The following is a 20,436-nucleotide window of genomic DNA, read 5'->3' on the forward strand; positions in this document are numbered from 1 at the left end:
AATTGTATGATATGTGAATTATATCTCAATAAAGCTGTTTAAAAAACAAATACAATGCAACTAATTGAGCAAATATTGAAAAAATGGAAATAGAAAAGAATTTATCCCAAAGGAAATAATTTCTTTAAAATAATGCAGCTGTGTTGTAGAGAAAATTATGAAATTAAATTTAAGTAAAGGAGTTTGCTGCAGAAATACTTTTGCTTAAAAATTAATCTGTTGGTAAAATTTTGATGAAAAATTCTGCATTCAATGCAGCAGATTCAAAATGTCCTGGTGCCTCCAAACCTTTTTGATGTTCCTGTTCCCAGTGCTTCTCTAATACTCACTGTCTGCGTTACTCATTGGCAATTGGTTGTGTAATAGAATAATTTTTTTTTTTTAAATCTGGAGAAGCTGATCATTTCTATCCTATGAAGGGTCACTTGAGTTATCTTCTTAGCTGTACAAATGCAACAACCCTTCTCCCCCCATTCTCCTGGGATTAAAGTCTCATAAAACCTTTTATGCTTTAAGTGATTTGGCAAACGTTTTCTCACACCATGTTTCACAGAGCTGGTGGCTAAGGAGAAGTAAACCAGTTTTGCCCTGGACCTTCTGGGATGGAAGGGAAAGATATCTGATCTGTCTTTCGTGAATTTGAGGTCAAGGAGTCTTATTAAGGAAAGGGGGATGTGTGTCTGTCATAGCCAAGGAGCTGGGAGAAAGACTGTTGGAAATGACATTAGTCTGAGAAGAGGGAGTCTGACAGGAGGATCAGGCTCAGACAAAGGTCTAAGTGCTTTGGTGACACAGGATGTAACTGACACTGGAAGCCATGTAGGTTAATCTCCTTGGTACTGTGTGGGATTCAAAGACAAGGATTGAGCCTGGGCTTGTGACCTGAGAAGAAGGCAGCCTTGGTGCCCAAAGTGGTGCCTCATAGTAAAGTGCATGTTAGTGGTGGTTGACAAGCAATGTCAGAAATGGTGCAGCAGCACTTACAATAGCACTTATAACACCTCACTCCTTTTCTTTCCAATTAGCATTTGGAGGGTGTTCCTTCTGGACTCAATAAACCTTATGGGGAAATCAGCCTCTATTTCCTTATTGATCTTGTGTCTAGATGTTCTATACACTATTAAAGGTGGGATATTGAAGTATCCAAATATTATTGTAAAACTGTCTAGTTCTCCCTTCAAATCTGTCAATGTTTGGGGCCGGCCCATGGCTCACTCGGGAGAGTGTGGTGCTGATAACACTAAGGCCATGGGTTCGGGTCCCGTATAGGAATGGCCAGTTAGCTCACTGGGTGAGCATGGTGCTGACAACACCAAGTCAAGGGTTAAGATCCCCTCACCAGTCATCTTTAAAAAAAAAAAAAAAAAGACAAATTTGTCAATGTTTGTATCATATACTTGTATTCTGGGGCTCTGTTGTTTGGTGCATATATGTTTATAATTGTTATAGCTTCTTTATGGATTTACCCGTTTATTAATATATAATTCTTTTTTTTATCTCTTGTAACAATTTTTAACTTAATGTCTATTTTTTTCTGATATTAGTATAGCCACCCCAGCTCTCTTTTGGCTACTGTTCACATGGAATATCTTTTTCCATTCTTTCACTTTCAACCTATTTGTGTCTTTGGACCATAAGTAAGTCTCTTGTAGACAGCATATATTTAGATCATGTGACTCTGTGTCTTATAAGTTAACTTGTTGGGAAGTCCTATTATTGTTCAGCTGCCTCCTGGTGTGTTTCCAAATAATCAATGAACAGATATTTATTGAGAAACTACCTGGTACAAAATGGTATACTATGAACACTGTGTGTGCATGTGTGTGTGTGAGAGAGATAAGCCTTGCTCTCCCGGCAAGAGCTTAGAGCCTGGCTGGGGAAACAAGATGAATATGTATACAGCAGTAAGGACTATAACATAGCAGATATAGTTAGGAGCTGACTGTGTGGTGCTAATCATGGGAGGTCAGAGAAGGGGGCCAGTAGTGAGGGCTGCAAGAGTCAGAGGAAGCTTTGGATAGCAGGCAAGATGTGGGCTGGGCCTGAAGGATGGATAAGGTTTGGATGGACTGGAAAAAAGAAAACATCCCAGCCAGGAGAATTGACATGGGTACAAGTGTGGAAGCAAGAAAAAGCATATTACATTCAGGAAACTGGTGAGCAGATGGTGGGTGTGCGTGGGAAGAGAGGAAAGAGTCTCTTATAATCTATAACCTCATAGCCTCTCACCCTTTCATTATGACTTTAGTCCATGCAATAACTGGCCTCATGAAACCCAAAGGTGAGCTTTTTCCTTCCAGAGTGAGAGTCAGATATCTAATATAGGTGGACTTGGGCTTGATGAAACCAATTTTATGGCAAAGTTTCAGTTTTCTCACAAACATTCCCACACCGAGAGGCATCATCTGTGTGTGCAGAGGAAAAGGAGGATGAATGAGGAATATATTGGGTGCAAAGTTAGAGGCTCTGGTGTCAAAACCTACCTGAGCTCCAATTTCCACATCTGTCTTTGGCAAAAATTAACTATGTCATCTTCATGTCACCACGGTTTTTGAGGATTAATGAAGCTGCCCATCATTACCTGTTTATAAGGAGTTTGAAAATGAAGACCAGAATCCCAGGGTGAAGAGGAGCCTTAAGGCCATTAAAGAAACCACTCCTAATCTGCTATACCCGTTGTTCAGAAAGCTGTTGGGTTTTTCCCTAAATGTTTCCATGGAGTCCTCTCTTCCAATGCTGAATCACTCTTTATTAAGAAGTGAATTTTAAATGTCTATTTCAAATCTTTCTTATTTTAAAATCTGATCCAGGTTTTTTTGTTGTTGTTGTTGTTCTGTAGGTAAGGCCATACATGTATTGATTTTGTCTCAATTGGATTTTGATATAACTTTTTAAGACTATATAAAGTAATACATAATTAACTTACAATAATCAGAAAATTCAGAAAAGCAAAAAATAAGAAAATTAAAATTACCTCAAATTCTATCCCATTATCCAGAGAGAATTACTGTTATCAGGTGCTGTGGATTGGATATCCTCCCAAGCTCATTGAGGCTTGGTCCCTACTTTGATAGTGTTAATAGGGTGGGAAATCCTATTGTGGTTGTTGAAAGGTGGGGCCTTGAAGAGGTGACTAGATTGTGAAGACCATGCCTTAGTCCATTTCTGTTGTTTATAACATAAATACCTGCAACTGGGTGATTTATAAGAAAACAAAATTTATTGCTTACAGTTTTGGAGGCTGAGAAGTCCAAAGTCCAGGGAACACACTTGGTGAAGGCCTTGCTGATGGTGACAGTGACCCAGGGGTCTCACATGGCAGAAAATGGCAGAGCAGAGAGAAAGAGACTCCATGTGCTCTCCTTTTAGATCCCTCAGCACCATGCCCCTGACCACCATTATTAATCCATTCACTATGGCATGGTCCTACAATCTAATCACCTCCTCATGGCCCCACCTTTCTATTCATAATAGGATTTCCCACCCTCAGCAGTCACAGTGGGAATTAAGTTCTAATGTATGAACTTTGGGGGATACAATTCAATCAGTCCATAGCACCTATAAAAGAATTAATAAGTTAATGGTTTGATGGTGGTCATGAGCATGGTTCTGAGGGCTTTAAGAGGAGGAGCAAAGAGTTAGCTCTCTATGCTTCTGCCATGTTGCCATGTGAACATAGTTAACGCTAGGAAAAGTCCTCACCAGATGTGTTCCCTGGACTTTGGACCTCCCACCCTCCCAATCTGTAAGCACTAAATAGTGTTTCTTTATAAATTACCCAGTTCCAGGGGCTGGCCCATGGCTCACTCGGTAGAGTGCAGTGCTGATAACACCAAGGCCACGGGTTCGGATCCTATATAGGGATGGCCGGTTTGCTCACTGGTTGAGCGTGGTGCTGACAACACCAAGCCAAGGGTTGAGATCCCCTTACCGGTCATCTTTTTAAAAAAAATAAAAATAAAAATAAATAAATAAATAAATTACCCAGTTCCAGGTATTCTGTTGTAAGCAACAGAGATGGACTAATGCATCAATCATTTTCATGACTCTCCTGTCTAGTTAGCTGGCTTGCTCTATCTGTCTTTCTCTCTCTCTCTCTTTCTATACATCCATCCATCCATCTACATACACACATATGTTTTATTTTATTAAAATTATGGGATATTTCATGTATCACTTTAGACTTACTTTTTTAATTTAACATTGTATGTCATTCAATTATTGCACTTCATACATATCTGTTGAGAACCTACTATGTGCCAAGTACTGTTTAAGCTCCTGGAATTGATCAATGAATATGGAGCTTACATTACTTTCATGTCAAGAAATGTAAAGCATCATTTGTTGACATAGTGTCCTCCAAAATGAAGTTTTAACTGAATTTCACATTGGTAGGTATTGCTGGATTTTTTAGGTTCCTTCCTCTTTCCTCTGTCCAGTCTTTTTTCACCACTCTTTCTTTTCCCACTAAAATATCAGTCAATGTTTAGGTTTGACTTCTCAAAGAGACTGCTAATTCCTACCCAAATCTGTGCTTCACTTCTTTTTCAGCCACAGAACACCCATTTTATTTTGAGTATAAATATGCCCAGTTAAAAGACCTATTTTCCAGCCTCCCTTGTCATCAGGTTAGACTGTATTTTTAAATTCTAGCAAAATATTATGTGGAATTTCCAGGCAGGCTGCATAAAGGAAGCTAATTCCAGAGGGGATGTAGGGCCCTTTGGCCCTTCAACAATTTCTCCTTCCTAAATCATGCTTCCTAGAATGTGGGTGCAATGTCTGGGGCTCCAGCTGCCATCCTGAATCATGAGGTGACTTTGAGGATAGAAACCACAGTGTGGAGGAGCAAGATGATGAAATGAGCTTGCATAGCAGATAAATGCTTGTCTCTAATCTTCTTTTATAGGAGAGAATTAACCATTATGTATTTGACCCACTGATGCCCAGTCTAGTTTACTAATTAAATATTCTGAATATTCTAAATATGAGTCTGAGAGGGGAATCTGGACCTTCAAATATGGTGAAACAGTCAACAGGCCTGATTCCTTCCTTTACTTCCATTTTCCCCTTTCATCCCCCAATCGCCCCTCTTCTCTCAGGTGTCTTCTACCCTGTGGTCTCATCATAGTCGGTCTTCCTGTGGTTTTTCCTCCACTCGGTTCCTCCATATTCTTACAATGGGGATATTTAAAATGTGAGTACCTTCTCTAATCCAAAAACACTAGACAGTCGGAACCAAGAGCAAAAAAAAAACAAAAAACAAACAAACAAAAAAAGCAGGGGAGTAGGAAACAGGGAGAAAGATGCTTTAGGGTTGCCATAGCTAATATCTTGTTGTTTAAATGAGTCAGAGGTCTAAAAATATTGAATTAATCTTTTTAGAAAGTTAGAGCATTTGTTTTAGCTGAACGACTTTTAAAAAGGGGGTGAAAGGAATCCCAGAGGAGAAGGGAATGGAAAACAGCATTGGAGAGTGGACAGAGTCTGTAGAAGCAATTTTTCCTGTAACCAAACCATTCTTCATATTATTAACTTGGCTGTGGTCTGTGAAACATGTGCAAAGATGAGAGATCTGTTCATTAGACACTAATTAAAACTCCCATGCTGAGGATGGATCATACATAGCACAGAGACATCATGCTCAACTCAGAGAACTGAGCAAGAAACCAGGCTAACCATTTTCTTTAATAATAGCCCAGAAATGAGCTTTGGTGGATGGGGAAGTTAGAAGGGTGTGGAATGGGGCTGGTGTCTGAAAGGGTAGGATTGATGGAGGTAGGTGAGGGGATAGGGTAGGGAGAAGAGTCTTGGAGATGCCTTTCCAGGTATTACATAGGTCAATAGGGCTTCTGGGGGAAGAAATGTTCCTTGCGGGGGCCGACCCTGTGGTGCACTCGGGAGAGTGCGGCGCTGGGAGCGCGGCAGTGCTCCCGCCGCGGGTTCGGATCCTATATAAGGAATGGCCGGTGCGCTCACTGGCTGAGCGCGGTGCGGCCGGTCACAAAAAGACAAAAAAAAAAAAAAAAGAAAGAAATGTTCCTTGCGGACAGAAGATCTTCTCTAAAGCTGGATGTGGCCAGCCTTCCTTCCTTCCTTCCATCAACAGAACAACTATTTCCAAATCACTGCTCTGTACCAAGCACTGAGCTATTAAGGATTCTAACTCATTACAATTGCCTTCATTTTAATGACTGGGTAGGAGGGAGGGAGGTAGTGCCATTGGGGCAGTTGGAATGGTAGATAAGGAAGCTAAGAGGGACAGTCAGAGGTGCTCATCCTGTAGTGCATTTGCAGTCTTCATCAACCCAAACATCCACTGGACTGGCTGGGCTTGAAGCGGACTGTATTCTACCTCCACGTGGTCCTGGGCCCTCCTGTGTCAGAGTTCCCTGGGGCTGTTACTGAATATGCAGGAGACCCTTCTATTCAGCATTTTTAGCAACTCACACCCTTAGAGTAGAACAATTGGAGGGGAACTTGTCAGGTGGAGAGATAAGAGAGAATGAAAAGGGACAGAGAAGGGACCAGCTCCTGAAAGGTTTACTGGGAAAGTTCAAGACTTGCAAGCATGTTGAGCAGGAAGGAAAGTGCTGAGTAAATGCATTCTTGGACACTGATGGCAATCTGGGAGGTGTTTCCCATTATGTGAGCTCTCATTATCTCATATGTAAAAAGTATACTATGCTGTTGCCTGAGGGTAATAAGCCAGCAAAGCTGGATTCACCCTGGGAGCTGTAGCTGCCCTTAACATTCCTCGTAAGCAGATATTACGAGGAAAAAAGCCCAGGCTGGGGTGGAGGAGGCCCCCAGTGAAAATTTCAGGATTCCAGTGACTTTCTTCTCTCTTCCCACTCTCCTTAATGGGAACTACATCTCAAAGGGCCCCAGGTTGATTGGAAAGATCCCAGTTTCATTTGCTGATTTCCTTTTCCAGCAAGTCCAATGGGGCACCAACTATATGCCAGGTATGTGGCTAGCTGCTGGATATAAGAACAGAAATTGACTTGGTTTCTGCCTTTATGGAGCTTCAGGATCAAAAATTACACAAGTAAATGAAAAATGACCATTGTGATGATAGCTATGAAGGGAGACTAGCTCTGTGAAGAGGCATATAATATGAGAGATTTGACCTACGCTGGGCTGATATGTGCAGGCATTGACCAGGAGGAGGTGTGTGAGTACCAGAGAGCAGCCATCCAGAGGTAGCAACATGTGCATATGCAGAGGAAACAGCATGTGCAAAGGCAGAGGGAACAGCACATGCAAAAGTCTTGGCAGGAGGAAAGGACTGAAGAAGACTACTGTGGAGGGTGCAGAGCCTGGCAGAGGCCTGACCCTGCAGGACTTTGGAAGCCCCATGGGAATTCCTAAGAAAAAGGGGAAGCTATTGCATACTAAGCAGAGGGCACTGAATTCACAGGCTGCTTCAGCCTCTCCCAAGATCTCACTGTGCATCAGGAGGAGCCTCGTCCAGAGCTCTGACTCCTCTCTTTGCACCTGTCCCATCTAGGCAGACACCCAGCTCCTGTCCATTCAGCCTTTGACAGTCCTCTCAAATAGACCTTTTGTAAGACTGGCCCAAAAGCGCGAATCTTACTTGTTGGGAAGGCTCATCTCGCAGAGACCAGGAGACAGAGATCGCTGAATTCAAGCAAGAGGTTTTTTATTTCCAGCATACTGGGGTTGCTCCGTCTTCAGGACAGAAACGGCCCTGAGCTCTTAACACGAGCACCTTTTATACAGTTTGGTAGGCAGACTTTGACAACAGGATGAGTTGTATATAGCTTATTGGTCACCTGAGGTGACTTTTAAATTCATTGGTGGCTTTCAGTGGGGTGGTATACAGACGAGGAACTGGGGAATTGCCCAATAGCCCACCCCTTGTGTGGTTAGGCCCTTCCTGGAACTGGGTGAACTTTGGGCGGTTTGGGAAAGTCCCACCCACAGGGGCTTGTAAAACCTTGTGCAAGCTAATTACAGAAGCAGAAAAGCTAGTCAGTTAATATTCAAAGGTGGGGGAAGGGGTTCAGGTCCACACTTTCTTGCTCCCTGAGCTCACTCACTGCCAGAGTGAGAGTCCCAGCCTTCTCTCACCTGGACTGTTGCATTACTCCTCTTCCTCTGCTTGAGATCTTCCGTCTGCAATCCACCTCCACAGCTGCCTTTTTTCCTAACACACACACTCGACCTCTGCCTGGCTTGTGTGCCTCTGTTGGCTCCCCATAGCCTAGAGGAGGCCCCAAGGCTCTGATCTTTCTGAGCTCACCTACCTGTTGCTGTATCTCCTTCCTCCCCAGCATACCCCCACCCTCCCTGTACATCTGATGCCATAGCCCCAAGGAACTTCTCTGCCTTCCCCAAACACACACACCATCTCTTTGCTGTTCCCTCTTCCTGGAATGCCCTTCCCTATTCTTTACTGGAGAATTCATTTTCCTTTGTCAAGGGGGCAACAAATATTCCAAGATACCATCAACTCTCCCAGGAAGGATAGTTCTGCTGCTACAGGTCCTTCTCCCTGGTTAGACTTAATGTCTTGAGGGCAGACATTCATATACTGTATTACCTGCCCACAGTGGGTACTCAAGAAATGATGAAAGGAGTGGCAACATATCACATGCTCCCATTTATATGAAATTTCCAGAATGCACAAATCCATAGAGATGGAAGATAGATTAGTGGTTGCCAGGGGCTGGAGGTAACTGGAAGAGACAAGATTTCTTTCTGGGGTAATGGAAATGTTCTGGAACTAGGTATTGGTGACAGTTGCACAATATCGTGAATATGCTAAAAAATTACTGAATTGTGTATGTTAAAATGGTTAAAATGGTGAATTTCATGTTATATGAATTTTGTCTCAATATCTAAAAAAAAGAAATGTCAATAAAATTTATAGGAGGCCATTGATTTGGACTGAGCTCCTGCACTAGGCCCCAACAGACCAAACCAAAACGGAGTCATTCATGCTAAAGTTCCACATCACCAAACTGAAATTGTTTATCTGACCTTATGAGAAATCAGGAGAGACAAAGAGAGAGATAATAACCAAATCCCTAAACAGGCCAGTTTTAGCCAGCATGATAAGTCCCCTCCGTCTTAATCTTGTGGGGAAAGTAACTAAAATACTCAATCCACCTTTTGTTCCCTGTTTCTGCTTTCTTCGGCCCCTTTTTGTGCATAAAGCCAAAGTCTTCTGGTCAGCTCATCAGAACAACTTTTCTAAATTTTTAGAGGAGATGCTGCTCCTATTTATGAATGACAAATAAAAGCCAATTAGAACATTTAACTAAATTTGTTGTAATTTTGTCTTTTGAGAGAAATGATGAAAAAATAAATGAATAATAAAATAATTTTTCTTATTTTGTAATTTGCTTTTATCCCAAATTCTTTCACCATTCTTCAGCTACTCCCCCATTGGCAACCATTATAATTTAAGTGGAAAAATTTACCCAATCACAGACCTCATCTGAATTATAATAAAACACCTATTAGAAGTCTTGGATCAATGGAAATTGTTTCTTTGGCTGTTTATCTTTTCCCTGTTCAAGTAGAAACTTGAAGAGGGAGAAGCTATCTGGACCTGGTGTATATTATTTCTAATAATGTCCATCTGTCCACCTTGCTAGAGACCAAATTTGGACTAATACCTGCAAAACGGAAACCAGCTAGGAGAAAAATTAGGATTGTAGCTAGACTGTGACAAAAATAACTTTTCAAAGCCCTTCAAACACACGGGCTCATTTGTTCATCATGAAAACCCTTGGGGGCAGTGGTGGGGTGAGGGAGCTTTTTTGATGGAAAAAGAAAGCTTGTGACCGGCTCACTAGTGAGTGGCCTGCGGGGGTGAGCTGTGCTCTTGTGACCTGTTGGCCACTTCTGCTGGTGAGGGAGAAAGTGCTGGATTTTTCCTGTGTGTGGATTGTACTAACAACTCTCATATTTCCTGAGTAGAGCCGAGCCTCCTTGCAATCAGAAAACACTAGAAGGTACAGGCATTAAAGACACCACTGTGGTCACTTCAGGCAAGAATGACAAAGACAGCCCCAATTAATGAAGTTGCTTACAGCGACTCCATTTCATACAATTGACTCAAGTTCCCATTTTCAGCCCCTGAGATCTACGAGACATACCATTAAGTGTAAATTAGGGTGAGACATACCATTAAGTGTAAATTACCGTTACCTTCCTTCACCCCAAGATGACCCAAATGCCCTTGTGACTGGAGAATTCTCAGCTGAGAAAGACCCAATTAAAAAAAAAAAAAAAAATGGAGTTGGGGAACCAGTTAATCTATGAAAACTTCTGTAAATATTTTCTTATGGACTAATAAGAAAATCCTCACTCATATTATGAGAATTTCAACCACATTGTTGATGAATTAAGTCAGTAATTTGTTGTAAACTAACATTTTCATGGCACATACTAATATTGCAAGCACTATATTAAATGCTTTAGATAGATTAACTCATTTAGTCCTTTAAGTATATATTACTATTGACTCCATTTTACAGATGAGGAAATTGAGGTTAGGTCATTTACCCACGGTTACACAAATAGCAAATGGCAGAGCTAAAATTCGAACTGAGGCAGCCTGGCTGCAGAGTCCGTTCAAAAATGGAGCCAACAGGCTGGGTAGTCAGTGAGACAAGCCCTAGATGTGAACATGAGATTTGGGCTGAAATGCTCACAGTTGAGGACGCAGCACATAGTAGTAAATCTGCATTTAATAGGGTTTCACACAAGGGTAATTTGTGATCATAAACAGCCTTCTGTTGTGCAGTTTGTTTTTTTCCCCAGAGAGGAAACTATCTACATGAACTATTTTCATATGTTTCTGAACTGGCCAGCTGGGTCAGATTAGGGGTCAGCCTGGTCCTCCAGCCCCCTCCATCCTACACAGCATTCTCCAAGGCTGTATTCTTCCTTTGCCTCCTGTCCTTTCTCCCAGCACACTGGATTCCTTCCACATTCCGAAAGACCTCAGATCACCTCCCTGTCCTCTAGAAAGAAGTGCCCCATTCCTTAGACAAAGAGCTGGGCAGAGATGGTTAATTAAATTTTCAAGTAAGGGCTTCCTTAGTTCCCTGATGTGGAGGTCAACACTAATTTTTTTTTTGGCAGCTGGCCTGTAGGAAGATCTGAACCCATGACCCTGGTGTTCTAAGGCTGCACTCTAATTTTTAAAAAAGAATTGCAAGATGCCTGGCTAGCTCAGTCTGTAGGGCCTGACAGTCTTATAAAGAGCATTATAGAGAGTTAGCAGATTCTGAATATAAGTTTGATGTTTGCCTGACTTGGGCCCAGACAAAGGGACTGGTACCCACATTCTCCCTAACTCACCCTGACCTCCTCACATCCCTAGACGCTTAGCAACTGCAGTAGTCCTTCATTCAGGCCCAGGACCCGAGTGGAGTAGGAGGCAGGGTCCCTGAGATGGTTCATTTCCTATTCCAGAGGACAGAAGCCTCCTGGAATGAATGCATTCTGCCAGGCATACTCCTTGGTCCATCTATCACCAAGTCTATAACCAGCGCTATAGTGGTCCTAACCATGTGTGCTGGGAAGGAAGATCCCGGGGTGGGCACAGTGGTTGTGGAAGGAGGTCTCGGAAGGAGGTCTCGGAAGGAGGACTTGGGTCTGTGTGTGAGAGCAATGGAAGCACCCCAGGAAGGCAGAGCAGGTCTTCTCTCTCTCACCAGCTCTATTTTGGCCCCAAACCCATTATTCATCATCAAAATGTAATTCCACAGGGTCAGCTTCTTCTGGCACGGCAAGGGCTATGAGATGGCTGGAGGGGAGGTGATTAGGGGCAGTTCCATAAGGTCACTGAGGCTGTTAGGGATCTGACCACGTTTCCTAATCTGAAATCAGGACACATGGTCTGACCCACATGTGGCATTGGGACCCGAGACCTATAGTCAGGTCCATGTACGCAGGAATCATACCGCTCATGCTGTATCTTTCAGAAATGTCTTTTCATGAGGAGAGGGAGGAGCAAGAGAAGCTATACTTTCTAGAGTCCTGGAGTGGGCATTGGCCGTTTCTGCCCACCCAGACCCCATTGCCCGTGGGGAGCACCTCCTTCCCATTCTCAGTCCCTCTGGTTTGGATGGGACAGGTCCTGTGATGCTCACCCTCACCCCACCCCCACCCCTTGCCACAGACACGGGCCAAGACCCAGCCTGGCTTGTCCGTGCATTCCATCCTCCTGGTCTCGGGGGTTGGCCTGGGCAAGTGAGACGCGAACCTGGGACTTTTGATGGATCCATTGGAAAGAGTGAAGCTCTCATTCAATGGGGGTCACTTGTTTTGGGGATAATGTCTGAGTGAAGGGTCTAGACACCAGCATGTGGCCAAGCCTGCTGAGCAGAAGCAGAACTGAGGGATGGAGGGAGAGAGAGACTGAGTCCTGATGAGATGCTTTGAGTGCCTGGATGTTTTGATTATTCAAGCCCACAAATTGCTTTTTATTTAATTAATCATTTTACAGTGAACGAATGGTCAGTGGCATTTAGTACACTCACAATGTTGTGCAAACACCACCTATAATTAGTTCTGAAGCACTTTCACCAACCCAGAATAAAACCCTGTACTCATTCAGCACTCACTCTCCGTTCTCCCTCCCCTCAGCCCTGGCAACTGCCAGTCTACTTTCTATTTCTGTGAATTTACCTTTTCTGGATACTGTACCTCATGTAAATGGAAGCCTACACTCTGTGGCCTTTCGTGACTGGCTTCTTTCACTTAGCATGATATTTTAGAGGTCCATCCACATTGCAGCACGGGCAGTACTTCATTCCCTTGTGTAGCTGAAAAATATTCCACTGCATGAATATACCACATTTGCTTATCCATTCATCTGTGGATGGGCATTTGGGTTGTTTCCACCTTTTGGCTATTGTGAATAGTGCTGCTATGAACATTTATATACAAGTATTTGTTTGAACAAATAAATCTTTTTTAATCTTTTTGGTATATACTTAAGAGTGGAATTTCTGTATCACATGGTAATTCTATGTTTTTCTTTTCAAAGAACTGCCAGACTCTTCTCCACAGCAGCTGAACACAAATTCCTTTTTTATTGTCTCATTTGTCTGAACCTTTTACTGTCCCCAGGGACTCCAGCAGAGTGTTCCTCACTAGTTTGGAATCATTCCTGGGCATGACTGTGATGGTCCAACCCATAACCCAGGAATGATCACACCAAGAAGCCATGTCCCAGAACAGCCCCTGTCTTCTGCTGGGAGAAGCACAGCTAGCCCGTGTCTGTCATCATTCTATCTATGCTTCCTGCCTGGGTAGCCTCTCCCAGAGCAAGGCTGACAGTTCGCAGGCTGGTTTGGGCTGAATTTCAGGTTGGGTCAAGGCTATGGGATGATGTGTTTCTCCGTTGATCTTAGACTCTGGGGCAAAGGTGGGCAAGGTAACAGCCACCCACCCATCAGCAGATGCAGGAATGCCGACACAGGTGCTTTGGGCTGTTTGTGTCCCCCCAAAATTCATGTTTCAATACCCCAAAGTGGTGATCTTAGGAGGTGGGACCTTTAGGATTAGATCATGAGGGTAGAGCCCTCCTGAATGGGTTTAGTGCCCATATGGAAAAAAACACACTATTTTCTCTCTGCTCTCACAGCACAACAAGCAACACAGAAGACAGACTTCTGTGTCCCAAAGTGTGGGGATTTCTCCCCACTAGCAAGCAAGCCAGCAATTCTCCAGCAGATGCCAGCTATGTGTCCTCTTAATTCAATAACATCAGATCCTGGGCCGGCCCGTGGCTCACTCGGGAGAGTGTGGTGCTGATAACACCAAGGCCACGGGTTCGGATCCCATATAGGGATGGCCGGTTGCTCACTGGCTGAGCGTGGTGCTGACAACACCAAGTCAAGGGTTAAGATCCCCTTACCGGTCATCTTTAAAAAAAAAATAAAAATAAAAATAAATAAATAAATAAATAAATAACATCAGATCCTACAGGTTGAGGGCTCAGTCGCCAAGACTATCCCCACTTCAGAAGCCAGTCACAAGTCCAGGCCTCTGGAACTTCTGACCAACCAACTATAAATCAGTGTTCCCACAATCCCCTCCTTTGGTTCAATTAGTTTGCTTGAGCAGCTCACAGAACTCAGGGAAACACATACTTACGTTTAATGGTTTACTGTAAAGGATATCGCAAAGGATACAGGTGAAGAGATGCACAGGGAGTGTGGGAAGGACATGGAGCTTCCATGCCCTTCTGAGGCACTCCACCTTCCAGAGACCTCCGCATGTTCAGCTATCGGGAAGCTCTCTGAACCCTGTGCTCTTAAGTTCTGATGGGAGCTTCATTATGTAGGCATGACCGAAACATAGACAACCATGTAGAAATGAGATTGGATAAAAAGGGTCTGCTCTGACACTAACAGACTGGGTGGGGAAACCCAGCAAAGCCTGTTTGTTCGAGCTCTTTTTGGTCTCTCTGTGCAGCATTCCTTCCTCCCAGGCATGGTGCAGGGCCCCTCCTGAAATGGGAGTCTTATGACCTACAATCCGACAAGGTAGGTCAGAGAATTTCTTTATGGCTAGCTCCAAGACAGAAAGGCGGGGGAAGATTAGAACAAGCCAGGAAGCGTGGACAAAAACCAATACATATATCATAATATTACGGTGCTCTTATAAAAGAGACCCCAGAGAGCTGCCTTGCCTCTTTGACCATGTGAGGACACAGTGAGAAGGTGCCATCACCAGACACTGAATTAGCCAGTGAACTTCCCAGCCTCCAGAACTGTGAGAAATAAATTTCATTTTTCTTTATAAATTACCCAGTTCCAAGTATTTTGTTATAAGCAACAGAAACAGACTAATACACTTGGTACACCAAAAATTGCTATAATGGAATAGGGTGTTTTGTTACTATTGCTATTATTATCCAAGAGATACAAACTACAACTTCTCAACTGCAGTTTCATTACCTAAACACTTTGAGTTTCCATATAGAAATCTAATGCTTTTGACCTGGTATTTTACACATGACATGATGGAGGCCAATGCTTGGGCACTGTCTCCGTGGGAGTGGGGGGCACCTGGTGCCTGTGGTTTGAGGAATGTTGTATTCATGTCATGGACTCCTGTTCACTGAAGGACCAGTAAAGTGCCTTATTAAGGGATGGGTTTTATGTGATCCCTGGGGCGCCATGTTCTATCCCTTTGGTTCCATCCCTTGGCTCCATTTCAAGGAGCCAAGATTACTATGGCTACCAATGGGGTCAGGGCCCTGACCACAAGCAGCACCAATGGAGCCTTGGTAATGAAGGGCAGTGAGGAGGATCAAGGCCTTAGATGGAGGACCCTTGGGCGGGGGTGCTCCTGCTCTCTAAGTGCTGCCAATCTTGGCAAGAGGAAGCAGGCAATGGATGAGGAGGAGGTGGGATGGGGGAAGATTAAGTGATCCCTAAGCAGTTCCCCACCCTGAGACCCTGGGGTCTGTGAGTAAAGCTCTCTAGGTCTGCAGCCCCTGAGGATTTTGTGCCATGTGGGTTTACTCTGCCCTGACAGGCACCTTTGGGCTTTCTTCCCTGTACCACTTGTGTCTCCCCAGCTGGGGCAGGAGATGTGGCCTTCTCCACAGAAGGTGGCACAGGAAGGCACACAGTGTCCACAGAAAGGACTAACTCTTGATTGATTCATTGACCCAGTGTGGCATGTGAGGAGTAGGGATGTGTGGGGGAGACCTCTGCCCCCAGCACCACCTGGACCCTTCTGGCCTCCAGGCACTAGAGACACAGAGAGGGTGAGGCAGTGTGTGTGTGTGTGTGTGTGTGTGTGTGTGTGTGTGTGTGTGTGTGTGTGTGTGTGTGTGTGTGGTTGTGTGCATTTGGAGACGTCTATCCATCCATCCAGTTGGACCAGGGCAGGCTCCCCCTTGGGCCGCTCGCTGCTCTCTGTCTCTAAGGCCAGGGCCAGTCAAATCTGTATCAGGGAAAGGGCAAGCGACCCCACCAGCCTCATCCTTCCCACTTCTCCCATGCATCAGGGGTCTCTGCCAATGGAAAACCCTTCGCTTGTGCCGACCAGGAGCCTATGTTTCCCTTTTAGTCAAAAAATACAGCTGCCTGTGTGGTATGCATTAAGATTAGAAAAGACTCCAATGCCCCCTCAACACAGTTCTATTGTGCCTGATATCCCCTCATTAGCAGTTCTCACCATTGGGCTTCAATGGCTTTAAGTGGATGTGTTTATGGAAAGGGGGAGACACTTGAAGACCCCTCTCTTCTGCATCGTAGTTCTCCCGTGATAGAAGGGTCCCACGGTGGCACAACCCACACCTGAGGCCCAGAGCAGGTGGGGCTGAGGTCCCACTGTGGGGCAGGTATGTAGAAGTCCAGCATTTGTGACTTCTCTGCCTTGCTGCGAGCAGAGCAGCAGCGTGGGAGGGAGCGGGCAGGCGGGGTGGGCTTGTCGTGAGTGGCTGCTGTGAATTTTAATTTGGTTCAGTCTGGCTGGCTGACTCAATCAATGTTGGGAAAACAGTGCTCTCCTGGGAGGAGACGTGTTTGGTATAAATAGAAGGTATCACCATTGCGAGGCAATGTGGGGACATCATGGCACTCGGTACAGCCCAAGGCAGCAGCCGGAGCCCCAGTCGTGGGCTGCAGGCTGCCAGTCCCCCCTGCTTTCACTTGCTTGACCCAGGAGAAAGAGCTTCCCCGGTTCACTGCTCACCCTGGTGACCTGAGCAGGCCCAATGCCCTCTCTGAGCCCATAGCTCCTCCTCTGCTGCAGAAATCGAGCCACCTCCATCCTCAGGGGCCACTGGCTAGGGTGCTAACCAGCTGGTGAGCCAGCGGTAGAGAGGGGTCACTGTCCTCCACTCAGACTTTGAGGAGAGCTGTGCCTTCCCTGGTACACTGCCTTGTCCTTTGTTTTTATACAGCTTTACTGAGATATAATGTACACACCAGACAATTCACCCATTAAAGTGTATGATTCAACGGTTTTTAGCATATTCACAGATATATGCAACCATCAGCACAATTTTGGAACATTTTCCTCACCCTGAAAAGCAACCCTATATTCTTTAGCTATCACCTCCCTATCTCCCCATTGCCACCCCCAGCCCTAAGCAACAGCTAATCTACTTTCTGTTCCTATAGGGACTTATTCTGGATGTTTCATGTACAGTCATGCATCACTTAATGACAGGGGTCCATAGTGAGAAATGCGTCGTTGGGCGATTTCATCTCTGTGCGAACACCACAGAGTATACTTACACAAAACTAGATGGTACAGCTTACTACTCGCCTAGACTACATGGTATAGCCTATGGATCCTATGCGAGTAACGCATTGTGCTCTGACATTGTCACAGCTATGACGTCACTAGGCGGTAGGGATTTTTCAGCTCCATTATAATCTTATGAGACCACAGTGGTAGATAACTGAAACGTCATTATTCAGTGCATGACTGCAAATCGAATCCTATCACAGGTCGTCTTTGTGACTGGCTTCTTTCACTTAGTGTGTATGTTTTCAAGGTTCATTCATGTTTCGGTATGTATCATCAGCACTCCATTCCTTTTTATGGCCACATAATATTCCATTGTATATCCATACAGTTTGGTTGTCAATTTCTCGGTTGATGGGCATTTGGGTTACTTCTAACTTTTGGTATTATGAACAAGTTTTTGTGTGCACATATGTGTTCATTTCCCTTGGGAATGTACATAGGAGTAGAGTTGCTGGGTCACATGATAACTCTGTTTAATCACTTGAGGAGCTCCATTTTGTTCTTAATTATCAAATAGGGCGGGCTGGTTAGTCAGCTGGTTTGAGCATGGTGCTGAGAACACCAAGGTCCAGTATTCAATCCCTGTACCAGCTAGCCACCACAACAAAAGCAAGAACAAAACCCACAACACTTATCAAACAACCACTATTAATCAGTAGTCCTGCTAGGCAATCATTGAACACATATTCGGCCATTGGTGATTGAACTCAATCTCCAGCCCCTTTCTCATCCCCAGAGGTTGCTATGGGGTTAAATGGTCTAACTAGACTCCACCCTCCAAGTGTCACCTAATGAGCATTAACTCAGGTCTTGTAGAAAGGGGCTTATTATGAATAAAAGATGCTCTGCTTGCCCCTATGACTGAGGAAATTACAAGGGTTTGAGAAGTTCTGAGCCAGGAACTGGGGGCAGAGACCAAATGTATATTTCTTATTGTGTCACAATTACATATTCTGGATATATAATCCTTTATCAGATACATAATTTACAGATACTTTCTCCCAACCTGTGGCTTATCTTTTCATTCTCTTAACAATGTCTCTCAAACAGCAGAAATTCTTAATTTTGATGAAGTCCAATTCATCAATTTTTTTCTTTTTAGGACATGTTTTCGAGGTCATATCCAAGAAAACTTTGCCTCCTCCAAGGCCACAAAGATTTTGGCTCCTGCTTTATAATTGTAGGTTTTACATTTAAGGCTATGGTTCATTTTAAGTTAGTTTTTATATATGGGGAGCGGTGTGGATTGAAGTTCATTCTTCTGCATTCGGCTCTCCAGTTGTTCCAGAATCATTCATTAACAAGACTCTTGCTTTTCCACTGCCTTTGTGGAAAATCACCTGTCCACATATGTGTGGGGCTATTTCTGGACTCCCTATTCTGTTCCATTGATCAGTTTGTCTATGTGTATGTCAATACCACCCTGTTTTGGTTAACTTTGTAGTAAACTTGAGGTCAGGCAGTGTTCCTCCAACTATGTCCTTTCTCAACATTGCTGTGGTTATTCCACATGAATTCTAAAATCAGCTTGTCAACTTCTACAAAAAAAAAAAAAAGCCTCCTGGGATTTTGACAGGGATTACACTGACTCTATGGAAAAGTTTGGGGAGAATTGGAAACTTAACAATACTGAGTCTTCCGCACCATGAACCCAGAATATCTCTCCATTTATTTTGGTTATTAATTACTCTCAACAATGTTTTGTAGTTTTCAGCTTGCAGTTCTCTGCAGAATATCTGTGCTCCCACGTATCCTAGCAGGGAATGGTCACCTACTGGGTGGGCTCCAGGCCTGTTGCAATAGTTATTCCAGTTGACTGATAAAGCAAGGACCCTCTCCTGGGGCCACTTGCTGGGAACATAGAGACAGTTATCAACATGTGGTATCAGTAGCTGCCTACTTTTTCTGCCAGAGAATACCCTGTGGCTTCACTTGGGAACTGATGAACCTTTCTGGCTGCCATCCTCCAGACCTGCAAGAGCAGACCAAGTGCCTTGGAACTTTATGCCCAGCCCAGGCCTGGCATCCAAATTCACAGGAGCAAGGTTGAGCCTACAGGGGTGGAAAAATATCTTTTCCTCACCTATTACTGGATCACAGCTGAGGCCCCTATAACAAAAGACAGCTTAACAAGAGAAAAGCATACAGATTTATTTAAGTTTTACATGACATGAGAGACTTCATAAGGAAATGAAACAAAGAAACAGTTAAGCCTGTGTATTTTTTTATGCTAGGCTTGAAGAAAAAGTGGGTAGTGGTGGGGAAGTATGACTGGATAAATAAGTATGGCCTAATGGTAACAAACTGGGGGAACTTAGCAAGGCAAGTTTGTTCAGATTCCTCTCTGTGACCCTGCGTCTTCAGAGATAAGGATGCATCTTTCCTCCATGTATAGGGAGGGCACCTTTCTAATGAAGGTCTCATGACCTGCTTCAAGGGAAGGTCAGAAAATCCTTCCTACATCTTACGACCTGCTTTGGGGGAGAAGGGGGTCAGGTGAGAGTTAACTTCTGGCTTGTGCTGTTTTCTCAAATGCCAGGATGCCATGTTTTGGGGAAGCATGTCCTGAATGCTATCAAGCCTACCCTACAGAAAGCCAGCTCCTTCCTCTCACTCAGCTTTGTGCACGTCCTTCCTGACATGGGCTCATGATCTTGGTTCTGCTTATGTCCCCTGAATCACTGTCTTGGCCACTACTCTAACTTTTTCCAGGAAAACACCCATAGATGAGAAATAGCTAGACCAGTGTTGATGCCAAAAGCTGAGAAGTATTGGTGGCAGGGTGAGTCTGGAGCCCAGAGAACTTCTATGAATTCTTCCACTGGGTGTTTCTAAGATTGATCTTTTCCCCTCAACCAGGCCCCACTGTCTCATGGTGGGTTAAATCCACTGGTGCCAGGCTGGTGGTGTCCTTGCCTCTGGATACTTGTCTCCAAATCATTTCTGCACAGGGCAGGCTTGATTTTTTCTCATGTTACAATATTTATCATGTTGCTGCCCTGCTCAAGAACCACCCATGCCTTTCCAGTGTCCTCAGGATGAGGTACAAACTCCTTGGCCTGGCACTTAAGAAAGCCCAACATCTGGCTCTTCCCTATGCCCCAAATACTCTGCTTCAGCCAGACCAGTCTTCTCAATGGCCCCAGCATGCTCCCACCTTAAGCCTCT

Source organism: Cynocephalus volans, chromosome 14 (assembly GCF_027409185.1).
Source record: "Cynocephalus volans isolate mCynVol1 chromosome 14, mCynVol1.pri, whole genome shotgun sequence".
Taxonomy (NCBI): Eukaryota; Metazoa; Chordata; class Mammalia; order Dermoptera; family Cynocephalidae; genus Cynocephalus; species Cynocephalus volans.